At 40.4% G+C, this 16,202-nt stretch overlaps 1 long non-coding RNA gene across 1 annotated transcript in view; it reads left to right on the top strand.

Moving 5' to 3' along the window:
- Window positions 1–2,329: 2,329 nt before the first annotated feature.
- The window catches only part of LOC148005850 (uncharacterized), a 30,628-nt gene continuing 16,755 nt past the window's right edge, over window positions 2,330–16,202 (top strand). Inside the window, exons 1-2 of the long non-coding RNA XR_015620946.1 lie at window positions 2,330–2,847; window positions 10,515–10,573. This is a non-coding gene — a long non-coding RNA (uncharacterized LOC148005850). The remainder of the gene's footprint in view (window positions 2,848–10,514; window positions 10,574–16,202) is intronic.

Raw genomic sequence — 16,202 nt, 5'->3', positions numbered from 1 at the left:
CTAAAATTTTAGCTCACAAAACATTTGAGCCTTCAGTGCTCTTCCACATCTACATTGCTGGGTCAAATATATATGTGGAAACGAGAACCATTTTCTAAAAGAAAGATGTGAGTCATAGACCTGCTTTCAGAAACCCAAATCCAGACTGGAATTTTGCCATCTTTCTTAACAAGACCTAGAATATAAAAGACAGAAGAGAACTTACAAAGTCTCAATGTATATATGTGTGGGGGGGGGTGAGGAGGGAATCTCAGGCAATCCATAGATCTATAAATGAGGTTAAGTTGTAAAAGAATTCAGTCTGTTAGATAAAAGCCACCATTCCCCAGGAACTGCCCATTCTCCAAAAGGACTCACTTTCTTTGCCTCTGGTGGGGAAAAAAAAGAAAGGCTCTCAATTAGAATGTACCTGTGGCAGCAATGAACACATCAAAGCTAGGCTTCAGGATCCCTCAACACATGCTTTACATTTCAAAGTCTACACTAGGCAGTTGGCCCTTCCATCCCCAGCTACTCATCCTCCTGATAGTCCACATGATCAGTCTACCTCCCACACGGTCATTATGCTCTATTCTCCTCTATGTTGCTCTATCTCTTGTCCTCTTTCTAGCTCCACTATTCTCCCCTGCTACATTCTCTCATGCTCTCCCAACTGTCACTGAAGGCCTTGATGGTGTCTAGTCTGCTTGTCTTTCTGGATTTCCCTAGTTGCCTCTAAGTATTTTCTCTCCCTTATTCATAGTAAAAACCTTCCTCTTAATAATGGAATGGTCATATTGGCAGTTTCTTTACAGTTTTCCCTAGCATATGTCTGGTATCAAACCTGTCCTGCAGAGTGAAAGAGAACTGGTTTGGGAACTATGGTTTCCAAGGAACAACACCAAGGCTGTCTTTTTGTGTACCTTCAGCACTTACTTTTTCCATTTCCTCAGCCTATTGGTCTATATCCCTTTCATCATCATGAGGGAGTTTCTTGTCTCTTCATGCACAGTTAGTAAACCAGATGCTCCTAGTAAAATTTCCCCATCTGAACTGAGAATAGGTCCCCTATTGAAGGAATCAGAGAAAGAACTGGAAGAGCTTGAAGGGGCTCGAGACCCCAAAAGTACAACAATGCCAAGCAACCAGAGCTTCCAGGGACTAAGCCACTACCTAAAGACTATACATGGACTGACCCTGGACTCTGACCCCATAGGTAGCAATGAATATCCTAGTAAGAGCACCAGTGGAAGGGGAAGCCCTGGGTCCTGCTAAGACTGAACCCCCAGTGAACTAGTCTATGGAGGGAGGGCGGCAATGGGGGGAGGGTTGGGAGGGGAACACCCACAAGGAAGGGGAGGGGGGAGGGGGATGTTTGCCCAGAAACCGGGAAAGGGAATAACACTCGAAATGTATATAAGAAATACTCAAGTTAATAAAAAATAAAAATAAAAAAAAATTTCCCCATCTATTGTCATTGACTGACTTTCTTCCTCCCCTTCAACACACTAGCCTCCTGACATTTTGGCTGTCCTAGACCCAGGAAATTTAGTTGTAAAGATTACATTGCCTGTATCACCAATCAAAGGACTGGAACGTTAGGCCTTAGAGACAGCCCATGTGTCCAGAAATGAACTCAAGCTGGTCTGCATTGGGGATATATGTCTCTCCAACTGGCATATATCTGTGGCATCTACCAGCATATTAAAGCCCATGCTGGCTTCTAGGATCTCCCAGTCTCTACTTACAAATACTTTTTACAGGTTTCAAAGTCCATGATAATATCCTTATCCTTCTCAACCTAGTCCCGTATCCTAAACTATCTCAACCTCATGGGCTTCTCTTCCTGCAGCTGCTCATCCTGCCTACAACCCAGTATAGTTCCTATAATTCTTACTGTTGTCTCTGCTCTCTTATTACCTCACTATTCTTGCTATGCTCTGTTCTCTGCCTCTTGATCTTTACTGGCTCTACTATTCTCCCCATTCTCCCCTGTTCTATGCTCTCATGCTCCCTGTGCTCTCTTGCCTCTCTCTAAGATACCCCTGCACAAGCCTGCTTCTCTCTCTCTCAGCTCTGGACTCTTCCAGATACCTCTCAATATTCCTCCCCCTTATTCTTCACACATACCAATCAACCTTCCATTTAATAATGAAGGAATCATGCTAGCAGTTTCTTTAATGTCCCTCAGTCATACAACTGGAAACTGAAGTCCAAAGAGACTAAAATGTTTTGTCTCTCACTGGATGTTAATTAGATCATGAACTTTGACCTTCAAATTTCTCTTTCCTTTTTATAATTTATAAATAGCACATAGCTAGACTAAGTTAAGAGACAGCAATATAAATTCACCAGACTAAATTTTGTCCTGGTCTTCTTTCAAAGCATGGCACAGAACTTTTGAGGGTAATCATTGTCTCTTTGTCTGTCTGGTAGTTAACTTAACCTCTCCCCTGAGGCATAGATGCCATCTGTCTCTCAAAAGCTTAATGTGTACTGATTGAGAATGTTACAGGGATTTATTTGAACATGAAGGTGTTGAAACATCAAGCCTTCAGGGAGCTGGCATGACTATGTTCAGGATTTGGTTTCTGTCCTCTATTCTAGTAACCAGGGTGGGCTGTCTGATCCAAATACAAAAACAGTTCAAAAGAAACACTGGGTCATTAAATAACAGGAAAATAAGAAGGAAGAGAACGAGCCAAAAGATCCTGACCTTACCGCCCATCTTATCTGGATCCTCACTGGTGTCTCCTAAGTCCAAAGAAGAGGGTGGGAGCCGTGGGACTCCGAAAGAAAAGACCCCAGGCCCAAGACAAAGGCAGGCTGCAAATGGACAGGATACAACCAAGAAGCCATTTCCACCAGGTAAGCTATAAATCCAATCTTTATTACCTTTTATTATGTTGTTTCAACAGACTCTTAAAGACAGCACAACGGTCTGCTGATAGCTGCACTAAATCTCTTTCATTTTCTCCCCATATTACTTTCGCCTCCTGGATCCCACCCCCACTTCTCTCTCTTCACGAGTCAAATTTTATTGGTCTTCTCTAGAGGATGATGATAGCATTGGAAACATTGTTTATGATTGAGAAACAAAAACCAGCAGCACCTAAACCCCAAAACTGTTAGCTAGTAATAAACATGTGCGTGTACCATGTATGTTTATCTTTTATTACTGTGTCTGTGTAACATACACATTCACATAAATAGACATATCCACAGATAATGTATAAAAGCAGAATAAATGCATAAATTTAATTTAAGCCCTGGACTCTGGGGTGCATGTGGCAGGCATAAACATAAGAATAATTTAGGGCCAAAATGTTAAATGCTAGAACAGAACTAAAATAAACCGAGAGAAAAAAAGATCTGCTATTTAAGTAGGATTCTATTTAGAACTGAAGAGCAACCCTAAGAATACTGTGGGAATACTGTGAGGTGGGAAAGCAAAGCACAGAGGCAAAAGTGAGAGAAAAGGGGGAAAGAAGAAAGATGGATGAGGCTATGTGGGAAATCAGGAGGAGACAGAAAGAAGAGAGGCATGGAGTGGCATGGAGGATCTAATGACTACAAGTGTAGATCCTAGAGAAAGACTACAAATATTAGAGACAACAGTGAGTCATTTACCACAGGGTGGGTTTCTAAAAAGGACCTGACCTCTTTTTCTCTCTGTTCCTGTCTCTGCTGAGAGTTATTAGGGCTACGTTTTCTAGATAGCTTGTGCAGATTAACTGAGTTAATTTAAGGAAGGCGCTGGGGATTTAGCTCAGTGGTAGAGCGCTTACCTAGGAAGCGCAAGGCCCTGGGTTCGGTCCCCAGCTCCGAAAAAAAGAACCAAAAAAAAAAAAAAAAAAAAAAAAAAAAGGAAGGCGCTGAGGATGGGGAAGTTTGAATAGAATTTACCGATTATTTTCACCATCAATTGAAGAGAAGTGAGAACAGAAGGACACAGACATCTAGTAGAAGCTCATTGAGTGGTAAGTCCCGTCCTGGAAAGAAAGTCTGAAAAACTCCTTTTTAAAAAAAGCCAATCAACCCAGGCAATGCATTTCAAGAAAATGGAAGTTTTATCTCCTGTAGTCAAGGTGAATGTTTAATCGCACCATTACCAAGTATTTGATTTTCATTTGTATTCCTTATACTTCTATATTTTGTTCAAGTAGAGCAGCCCATCAAATTGGTGCCCAGAAATTGGAAATTCACCAGATAGGCAGCTTCCCTTGTTTTAATGAGAAAACCCATTCTTCAAGCCTTGTTAGAATTGCCAAACAGGGTTTCCTGCAGAGCAAGCTTCATTTACTTGGCATCTCCTACTGAGAGAGGAACCAGTACCATTCACAGAATGGGGAGTCAAGAAGACAGGCAGCTGATTAAAAAAATACCAACTTGAATGTGAAATTGTGAAAGAATAGAAAACTATTGTTGAGGGTTTTATTGTTGTTTCGTTTTCTTTCTTCCTTTTTTCTTTCTTCCTTCCTTCCTTCCTTTCTTTCTTCCTTTCGAGCTTTACTTAAGACTTAGGCAAATTATTTAATTTACTTTAAAATGTGAAAAGGTAAATATTTAAATTAGGAGAGCCTGCAAATTTCAGACTGGATGATTCAATTGCTTGGAACAGTGAGAAGGATCTTAGTCCTATTTCCTGTTTCAGTGGAAAAATGCTGAAACCCCCTAGTAATGTCTGCATTAGACAGGAACTTAGGTAATACTGATCTAAATTGTCATGTACTTTCTTTTCCCTATTTAGTCCAATTTCCTAGTGTTATAAATATTTTTAAGTTTCCTACGTTGTGATTTATACCATGTTCATTTATAAATTTTATCTTAGTACAGATTTACTGAGATATGAAGTTCTGAATATGAATAAGAATGATTTATGTATTCCTGGCAAGCTATTGGACATAGCTAAATAGGTTTTAGGAATTCTTGAATAATGTCATTTTTTGAATAGTTTAAACTGGCTTTTTCTTATTCCCACTGGTAACTTGCTTTTAATATTTGCTTCCTAGAAAACCTATTAAAAATAGCTGACAGTTATTAAAATGTTGTAGTGATTCACTTACATTAAATTGTATAAATGTATTACAATTTACTAAGAATTCAGAAAAAACAAAACAAAACAGAAAGGTGTGCGTGATCAGAGTAATCAACTTTCTAACGGGTTTAACTTCAAGGTTAGGTTTTGTGTATTTTGTTGCAAAGTTAATGTATTTTAATTACTGTATTTTTTCCTGTCTTAACTTTAATACTAAAGATACCAATTTACGTGTATTTCAAAATTTTTGATATTTTTAAACACACTCCTTTATTACCTGCTTATGTTATACTAAACCATACACTATAACTATATGGCATACTACATTAATTATACTATTTATCATTTGTATTATTATTGGCACTGAGAAGGTAGAATGCAAAGAATAAAACTGAATCAAATAATAAAAATTAAGCCTAATTTCTTTCTCTTCTTTCTCCTTCCCTTCCTTCCTTACTCTTTTCTCTCCCCACACACATCCCTCTTGAGATTGATATTTCTTTTTTTTTTTTTTTTTTTTTTTTTGGTTCTTTTTTTCGGAGCTGGGGACCGAACCCAGGGCCTTGCGCTTCCTAGGTAAGCGCTCTACCACTGAGCTAAATCCCCAGCCCCTGATATTTCTAACATACCAGCCACTTACATCCTTCCCATTAATCCCATCAAGCCTAACATGCCTGGACAGGAAGCAGCTGTAAGTCAAGCTGCAGATTGACAAACTCTAGACAAACAACACAGGATTCTGAAGTAGCTGAATCAAGGAAGTGGAATCAAAGAAGACACGTGATGAAAATGTCGAGATGCTGAAAGACCACTCAAAGCAGTGTTATGAAAGTATAAAAATCCTTATCTGAAATTCTTTTTTTTACTATTGGAAGGTTTCTAATTACCATTTCAAATGTTACCCCTTTCCTGGTTTCCAGTCCATAAACCCCCTATCCATACCTCCTGCTTCTATGAGGATGTTCCCCCACCCACCTACCCACGCCTTCCTGCCTCCCTGCCTTGCCCAACAAGGCCATTCTCTGCTACATATGCAGCCATAGCCATGGGTCTGTCCATGTGTACTCTTTGGATGGTGGTTTGGTCCCTGGGAGCTCTTGTTGGCTGGTATTGTTCTTATGGGGTTGCAAACCCCTTCAGCTCCTTCAGTCCTTTCGTTAACTCCTCCTTTGCGGACCCTGCTCTCAGTGAATGAGGCATCGCACAGTTCCTTGGAGTTAGGCAAATACACATCCCAAATACACATCATTCAAAACCGATTGCTGCCTCCATATGTATTAGAGCCCTGTGATTTCTGACTGACAATCACTCCAAGTAGCTCCACATGGAGTGCTGCCCTCCCTCAAACGTGTGCCATGGTTGCCAGTGACAGGCTCAGAGCACAGTCTATTCTCTGCCATTTCCAAGATCATAATGAAAGACCCCCAGAGCAGAGAAAACCTCACTCAAGTCTCGGGATGAAGCGACCTCCCAAAAACTCACGTAAGACCATCCTTGCTGTAATTTACATGAGGTTTATTGATAGAAACCAGTGCACTGAGACTCATATCCCAGGCAGGGGCAGTGGAGTTCGACCCCGAGAGATTGGGAGAAAGTGTATTTAAAGGGAGAAAACACAACCTGAGGGGGCAGGGATGGCATCATTGCAAAGTGTCCAGAATAACAGTGAAAAATCACAAGGAGGAGTTTCCTGTTTCTCAAGATTGTTTAACTTTATGGTCAGCTAGTTCCTGGGAGAAGCTTTCTGTAATCTTTATTAGGTTGGGAATCGAATATCTAAGGGCCTTATCTTAAGTCCTTTCATCTAGTTCCTGGGAGAGCAGGCTCAAGAAATGTGACCTTTTACCTACTTTCAGGTAGAGGGCAGGGTCTGGAATTTGAGGTATTTAGGGCTTCTTAGGGGTGAGATAACATTTTTAAACTTCTGACTACTTAGCTGCATTTTTTTTATTCTTTCAATAACTTTAGCCTATGAGTACTTCTAGATGTTTCCTTTATTTCCTTTTCCTGCTCTTTGCTTAACCTTCCAGAAAGTAATAATGATCTCCATATTCTAGGTTGGGATATCTACCATAGCATCTGCTCTGGGCACTAGTCCTCCTCGTTTCTGCCTGGCAGAAGCAACTGTACAGATGAAGAGAAAAGAATACATTGGATTTGCCATAAGTAGGGTGCAGGCTATCAATGAGAGTTTCATCCGGAAATTGAACTCTGTGTGTATGTGACACAGGGTAGAACACTTCATCAATTTCTAACAGGGTTCAGCTAGAGATTTAAAGAGATATTGAGGAAAGTATGGGTGTGAGTCCAAATTAAATCAGCCTACTAAGTTAATCAGGGCTTGTGATGCCTTTACCATGAAGGAAAAAAATGTCATTCAGCTTCCCAATAGATTTCAGTTAGATTTTTCAGAAGCCATTCATTTTACTAAAATCTTACTAAATGAGAGTGAGGCATATGCCAGCATTGAATTATATATAATATATAGTTTTCATATGTATGTGAAAAGATACATTTTTTTGTAATATGTGCTATTTTACAGAATAGAACAAAACTTAATTCACATAGGCACAAAGCAGTATGAAAACTTGGAGTGTAGGTAAGATAGATAGACAGACAGACAGATAGATAGATAGATAGATAGATAGATAGATAGATAGATAGATATATGTACACATATTTATATTTACTATATCTATATCCATATCTGCACATATACTGAAAGGAAAATTATACAGATTTAAGGTTTAAAAATATGAAGTTAAAAGAATAAGTTTCAAAATCCAGAGTCAGGACTAAACACTGTGAAAAGCAAGTCCAGGCAGCCCCGCCCTGCCTCTAGGACTAACAGACCATAAAGATAAAGAAAAGGAATGCGGGAACCAGCCCGAGTTATCAGGACTGACTCAAACCATCTGGCAGGAAGGCACCTCCCCCAGCTTACTCAGAGTCACACCTTAACCAGATGTCCTTCAAACCCTGATACGCCCCTAGCTCCTAAAATCCTGTATGCTCCAGTCAATACGTACTCTCCAGCTGTGCTGTAATCTCACTGCCATGTTTAAATGAGCCAATCACCTATAGCCGCGCCAGAAATTAGCCAATTGTGTGTAACCGCGCCAAACCCCCTAACCTCCCCTATATAAACCCCTGAGTTTGGAGGCTCGGGGTCGATTCCTCTGTCTCCTGTGCGAGATACGTGTCAACAAGGGATCCCGCTAAGACCCGGGATCTTGTTAATAAAGCTACCTCTTGCTGTTACATCAAGAATGGCTACTCGTGATTCCTGGGGGCACCCTACTCCGCGATCGGAGCGAGAGATGCGGCTCCCCGTTTTGGGGTACACTCTTTCAATACATATACATATATATACATATGTATATATACACAAATGCATCTTTCCAAATATATATGTATGTTATATTTTATATGCTTGTTTGTATACAAATGCATTGATTGTTTTCCACATACCAGTAGTAAATCTGTTTACTGTTCCAAACATATTTCTTAACAAATATATCTTTGTAAGATAGATGTGACAATAGTCAGGAGTCTCTAAAAGGACAGATGACATATAACAATATATGGCCAAAATGACTTTGTAGATTTGCTCAGTGATACAGACTGGGAAGTCCAAAAATGCTATCTGCATTATGGAGAGAGTGAGAACGCAGTCTACAAGGGTGGTTGCTTGAGAAGTCTCAATATGGCATTAAATTTTCTGAGGAGTCCTGGAGAGCTACTGGTCCAAAGTCCACATAGGCAGATATTCTGGAAGTTGAGCTCCAATGACCAGGAAAGGTGACAGCAGCAGCAGCAGCAGTAGTAACACCAGGGAGGGAAAAACACTCACGGTTACAAAGTGAAGGCAAGCAAGCCAGCAGCACTGATTTTTTTTATAAGACTTTATGTATGAGTTGCTCCTTGAAGCCTGTCACCACTCCAAATAGAGACCTTTCCCCCCGCCCCAGGTAATCCATTCTAGACATGTTTTACCAACACATGCAGAAACATGTTTTGTGATTAATTCAAGATCCACTCAAATTGACAATCTCTTAACTACTACAGAGGTTGAAGAATTGGTTCAACAGTTAAGATCACTTGTTGCTTATGCTTGGAACCTGATTCCATTTCATCACTCACCTGGTGGCTCATAATTATTTTTAACACCAGTTCTAAGGGAACTGATAACTGCTTCTGACCTTTACAGGCACCAGGAATGTATATGGTGTATGTGCATACTCACACTCATAAACATATCAATAAGAAATTACTAAATTTTAAACATTTAAATTGTTAGAACCTCCTGGGTCCCCTGTAGTGTTTCACCCCCTTGTCAGACCCTTCTGGGTCCCTTGCAGGGTTTGCCCACTGCTGAGCCCTGCTGATGCATGTGGAAGGCTTTTGTTCCTAACAAAGGAACAGTCTGGCCCAGTAACAGTAATGACACACCTGGGCGACTTTCATTCCAGTCTTTTGTCTTTCTGGTCTTTTGTTTTTGAGATTTAGGCTGGTGTTCTTGGATTTCTCCCCAGCAAATTGGGGGCACATATTTTGTCTTTTGTTACCGAAATCTTGAGCCGGGGTTTCCCACTGTGTTTCCTAGATTTTTCCACCTGGTCAACTTGGGATATATATTAGGAAAATAAAGCTACAGAAGGGGCATTCTTTCTTAACACTAATAACTAATAACCTTGTGTGTTTTTTTTTTAATCCCACAGGCTTACACCAGGTTCTCGGTGCCCTGTCAGTGTGGGCATCAACATTAAATAACCACTAAAATAGACAAGAAACAATTAAATCAACATACTCTTTAATCCCTTACATAATTATAAACAATGAAAAAGTAATTTATATTATGTCCTCATATCACAGAATATGCCACAGACTTCTTAAATGACACATATTAACAATTTGTGAAGGCATGTTCCAATCAGAAGATAGGCTATAAAGATACTTATAATTGTTCTCTGGATATCAAATGTGAATCAGATGCTGTTAATAGAACCAAATGATACATGGGCATGTAATATAATGCATTGTCATTAGTAATTATTGCTATAATTTGAATGACCTCATTGAGTACTCTCAGAGCTAAGACTAAAAGCCAAAGAAAGGGAGGGGGAAGGGAGGAAGAAAAAAAAAGAAAGAAAGAAAGAAAGAAAGAAAGAAAGAAAGAAAGGAAGAAAGAAAGGAAGAAAGAAAGAGAAGGGCAGATAATGTGCCTTTGAGACAATGAGTGGAGCTTGAAAGTCCTCTGGTAGTGGCTGTTAGAGAACCAATCTCAAATTCCTATGCTTGCATGGTAAGCAGTTAACTTGCTGAACTATCTCCCCAACTCCCTAGATATGTAAGTTCTCAAAACTCACTGTGAACCTTCTAAATTAGAAGTATTGGAGGCGGGGTCTTCAGAGTTCTGTATTTCAACCAGTTCTTTTAGAAATCTTGAGAACCAGTGGTCTAATGCACAGTATTCTCTAACTTCTACTTCTCAAAGCTACCTGAAGCAGAAGGCATGAAAGGGAAGCAGTGCTAAAAACCATTGCAAAGTTGTTGGTAAGTGTGCTTGATTTTCTTTTGTATGTTAGTTGGTATTTCTTTGGTATCTGATACGTGAAGACCCAGCCTTTTCTAATTACCAAAGGAGCTGAAGTCATTTTTATTGTTCATTTTCTGATTCATACAAGCATATATTTATTCATTCTGCAAATATTTGTGTAGCACTATATTTGGTATTTTTTGATAATAAAGATACAATGGTTAGAACAAGCCAAAGAAATGTATCCTGGCTGAATGTAGTTAAAAAGAATAGTGGTGATAATATCAACAATATAACAAAAATCTGCTGTAAAAATTACAAATCACTGTTTTTGGACATAAACAAAATGTATATGTAAGGAATTTCCAGTTAAATAAGGATCAGTGACCACTTCTCTGAAGAAATGATATTTAGACTGAGCTGAAGGATCAATGAACAGGTATTAACCAAGAAGAATGACACTAACTCACTGTGTTCAAGACACTAAAAGGAACAAATGCAGGGAGAGCGGAGAACAAAGAAAAGTTGTCTAGTTGGTACTAATGAAAGAGCGTACCCCAAAACGGGGAGCCGCGTCTCTCGCTCCGATCGCAGGGTGGGGTGCCCCCAGGGAATCACGAGGAGCCATTCTTGATGTAACAGCAAGAGGTAGCTTTATTAACGAGATCCTGGGTCTTAGCGGGATCCCGGGTCGACACGTATCTCACACAGGAGACAGAGGAATCGACCCCGAGCCTCTAAACTCGGGGGTTTATATAGGGGAGGTTAGGGGCATTCGCGAGGTTACACATGATTGGTCAATTCAAAAGGTGCACGGTTACTTTCGGCGCGAAATGACATCAGCAAGGAGTATGTGTTATCTAGCAGCTCGGCAGGCAGGTAGGGTGGCTCATCTCACTCAGGGGGGTGAAGGAAGGGGAGGGTGTCCTTGGGGAAGGAAGGATGGTCAGTGTCCTTGGGGCTGATAGCTGGTTTGGCAAGTCCTATCTCTGGCTCTCCCTCAGGCACGTCCGGCCCTGCACATCTGGACTCTGACAATGAGCAACCTTTATGAAACTCTGGTTCTACACTAAGACTGTTGATGAATACACAGACCATATCAGCTGTAGGATATATGGGGATTGAGGTGGAGCTAAGTGGGAATTGGCCTCCCTCCCAGCTAAACTTCATAATGCCAGGTTGTGGTATGCAGGATGCTGGGAGTGGAAACCTGTTGACCATTTTACCCAGATGAGAATCCTAGGAGGTACAGATATGATCTACTAGACAAAATATGCTGTCCACCACTATACACATGATTGTATTGGTGGCTTGAGATTGGATTGCTATAGGTTGATAGAAACCAAAATGAAGCCTGGCAAATCAAGGGGCACTGGGAAAGTTTCACTTAAACATGGTCCCAGTGGAGGCAGTGAGGATTGTAGCAGAAGCAATGAAAACAGGAAAAGCCCACAGAGCCTATAGGGACGGACGTCCACTGCCAGAGCCCAAATAAGTACTCAACATGTCCGAATAGTTGGTAAAACAGTTTCTTAAACAGCTGAGACCCCAAGGCTATGACAGGTTGACATTTTCTGGAGCTATTTCCAATCTTTCTGGACCCAGAGAGAACTGCTAGACTTACCACGTGGATAACAAAGAGATTCTGACCTCAGTGGTCCTTCTCAGTGACCTTAGGGAAGCCTTTGCTCAGAAATAGCTCCTCCCTATTACCAAGTCACTGAGTTTCTTTTCCCTAAATGTTGCCCTCCTACTGTTCTTTTAAACTGAAAATCCCCTGAGAAATTAAAGCTCTGAATTCTTTGTGCCTGTCAGTTCTCTCCTGACAGAGGCAGGTAACAGGGTTCCTTGGTTACAAGGCTAAAGTAGCACTGTGCTGTGACCCTGTTTTCCCTCTAACCCAGGTCAGGGCAGGCATGTGATGTGACTGACACTTCTTACCCCACACATGGCCCCTGGTGACTGGAAGTTGACACCTTCACCAGCCCTCCTTCCAGGGTGTCCCGTCATCTCTCTTGAAGAGCTGACAGCACTTCTTTGGCATTGCTGACAAATGACTCATTTCCAGCCACAAAAAAAGGGCTTCTATCTTTGCTTTTCTGAAGTCTCACAGAGTACCTCCCCCATCTCCTACTCTTCTGACAACTTCACTCTAGCAACTCTTAATGCTAAAACCGGCCTAATTATGCCAGATAGGGTTCACCACTATTAGAGATCAGTCTCAATCACAGATGCTGATATGCCTGCAATGACCTGCTTGGTTTAATGTTCCTACGGACCTACAGTCTAAAACCTAGAGTCACAAAACCTATTGTCTCCCCAATTTGACAGGACCCATTATCCTATCCCAGGGTATCTGTTGCCCTTCCTGTGCAACTCATTCTCTTTGTCTTACCAAGGCATGAAAACCTCTTCCTCATCATTGTCCTGCTTCATGAGCTAAAGTATATATCAAACAGACCTTTCAGTTAAGTAAATAAAGGGGAAAACTCATACTTAACCAACTTGTATCTATCTCAGCCAGGCTGTCACCAAGTATGCTTCCTTCTTATTCATTGACACTTCTCCGGTACTCAAGGCAATGCCTCGCATCAAACCACCATTGCTCTATTCTAGAGTATTAAAGAATTTTCTATTTCTCTACCTCCATTCCTGATCATTCCAGAGGCCCCAAAGTAATTATTCTAAAATACAGATCATCTGCAATAACTACTTATAACCCTTTAATATCAACCTATTGACCTTGTAATAACAACTCCAACTTGGATTCAAAGTTAAATCTAAATACTTCTTGCTTCTCTTGACTCTAGAATATTTCTGTTGATGTCCTTGGAAAATTGTCCTCTCAGGCCACTGTGTTTCTTTGATTATTGTGGCATAAAATATCTAGTTGGTTTATTTTTCCCCGATAACATTTCCTTATTCTTTATGGCTCATTTTGTAGGCATGAAACTTTTCATGGCTACCATTCTCAAAAGAAGTAAGTGGTCACTGTGAGGCTCAAAGATCCTCTGTTCCCTTCTGCCTACCTTGAACCTTATTAACATATTAGTTCCTTGTCTTCTCTCTTATTGAACTATGAGATGAGGTCTTAGGTAACTGTATGTCCAGAGATACCACCAGCAGAAGATGACAAACCATGGCACCCATTGTCAGTGCTACCCTGACCCGTCCCCGACACTACCCCTCAGCTGTGGTACGGCTACTGATGCTATGCCTCAAGACCTTCTGTCACAGCATGGATTTTAGTACTTGCCATCCCAGACAGACAAAGACACAAATATAGAAAAATAGGTAAATAGCCCCAGGAGAGTTCTGTAGCTAACTATGGCTGAATATTTAATAGGTGTTTCTTGCTTTTCCGTTGCCTGATGATGAAATGAACTGCTCCAGAAATTGAACAGCTGGCAAACATTTATTTCAGACATAAGCAAAGATAAGCAGGAGGTGTTTCTGATCTGTAGAATACTAACTCAAGCATCCAGTTGCAAGATGTCCTCTTCACTCAACTCCTGCTTGAACTTGGATATCACTTGGGTAGGGAAATGCTGCTCCCTGTCAGTCGGATGTCTCAGCTCCTGAAACTGAGCAGAGTGTTTCCCACAACACACAGTGCAATACTCTTTTGTAATCTTGACTCTTTCATTGTGGTGACTTATTTTTCAGAGGACAAAACGCATGGTGTAAGAGACATAGGCTTCTTTTGAGATACCCATTTGCAGTGCAGAATCTAACTTCTTACACAGTCCTTTGGTCAAATAAGTCACAACGTTCAGCACAGTTTCAAAAGGAGGCGGTTAAACCCAGCCTTTCAATAGCAAGGTATAAAAATTTTGCATCTGTCATTATAAAATACCACTAGTGGTTCTAATAAAATACCACTAGTGGTTCTACTAGAACCATCATGACATGTAGAAGCAATGGTAGTATAGACTTCGCTGCAGTAATCATAGAAAGAATAGAGGGAAAAATGACTGAGAGGTTAAGCTATTGAGAAACTGCCACTGATGTGACCGAGTAGGAACAACCACATTCTCATCTCTCCATTGTAGTCTGCAAAGTCAGAGAACTAAGCAAGTGGATTTCACAAGCCAAGGTAGCACATGTATAAACTGGGACATCAGGAGCTATACTTTAAAGGGTGCTGGGAAAGCTATGAGCACCCCTGGGCTTCTTTTCTGACTCACCTGAAATGAAACTCTGACATCCTCCTGTCACTTTCTGTCCCTTCCCAGAGGGAGGTCACACTAAATTATTATTTTTTAACTGTGGAAGGAAGAGGATAGAAGTCTTTTGTTGCTTTGGCCATCACAAGCCATAGTTACTCATGGGCATAAGGGACACTGGGGGTGGGATAGCTAAAGAGAATGCTACAGTAATGCCAATGCCATACATGAAAAGACGATTTCTATCAGAATAGAGTTCCCATTGCTTTCCTTACTACCACTCATTTTCATTTTTTTCTCTACTTATGTGATATCTTTGTCACCACAAGACACATGTGCCCTCTCCCCCCACCTTTGTTCACTGATCTAAAGAAAAAGAAATAATCCAACGCTATGTAGGTAACCTCTTTTCACGTGCTAATTCTCTTAACATCTGTTTTATAATCCTACAACCTAAGAAAAGACTATATACTGTCTCCTTTTGACCTTCATTATTCCATGTGAATTTCTGACACTATCAACATTGCACAAAATTAAATATACATACATAAGAGCCTATTCACAGATGAGCTTTCATTGACACAATTAAACATCTCATTATTAATAATGTCTCATTTTGCTAATGTGCTCTACAATCCCCTTAATTTTTAAGTATGAACATATACCCTACAACTATACCACCCATTGTCATATAAACAAACATATAGATATACAGAATCTATCCCCCTTGAAATATTTTGAAAATTATTCAACAATTCTGTGCAAAACAAACATATTTCCCAGAACACAGAAATTCTCTCAGTTTGAAATGCTTATTTCTAATCCTGGTTTAAATCATTAATGCCAGACTGACAACACAAATCCATTCAAATAAAGGCCATCATATTTTTTCAGAACCCCACTCCTGCAACATGCAAAATAGAAATGTCAAAAACTTTTGCACAAATCAAAATGGGATCTACTGGCTCAGTGAGAACCTGAGATCAAATCCCCAGCATCCAATGCAAAGCTGGGAATAGCCGTGCATGCCCGTAAGAAGTAGACTGCAGAACCTGATACATTGCCACATTAGTCCAAGAGGCAAGGTTCTGCTTCAGTTAAAGACCCTATGTCAAATCACTAATGCTGAGAGTGATAAAGAAAGAAACTTGACATCCTGTTCTGGCCTCCAGGAGCATATGCACTGACACACATGCATATCTACACGCTCACATTCATGCAGCATATTCAAATTACCACAAACACAGACACTGGAGAAAAAAATACATGCACTACCATATTCCTTGAAATTCCTCACGATCCCAAGGATTCTTCAAACAGATCTCAAAAATAGTAAGAACACTAAATTTGATTGAACTCCTACAAACACACACACACACACACACACACACACTCACACATGTATATGTACATGCATACATATATATATATATACATACCTCAGACACAGTACCTATCACCCTTAGATGTTATATACTCC

Source organism: Rattus norvegicus, chromosome 5, assembly GCF_021556685.1.
Source record: "Rattus norvegicus strain SHRSP/BbbUtx chromosome 5, alternate assembly SHRSP_T2T, whole genome shotgun sequence".
NCBI classification, from domain to species: domain Eukaryota; kingdom Metazoa; phylum Chordata; class Mammalia; order Rodentia; family Muridae; genus Rattus; species Rattus norvegicus.
Note: the sequence above shows the minus strand (reverse complement) of the source record. Positions and strands in the feature narration are given on the sequence as shown.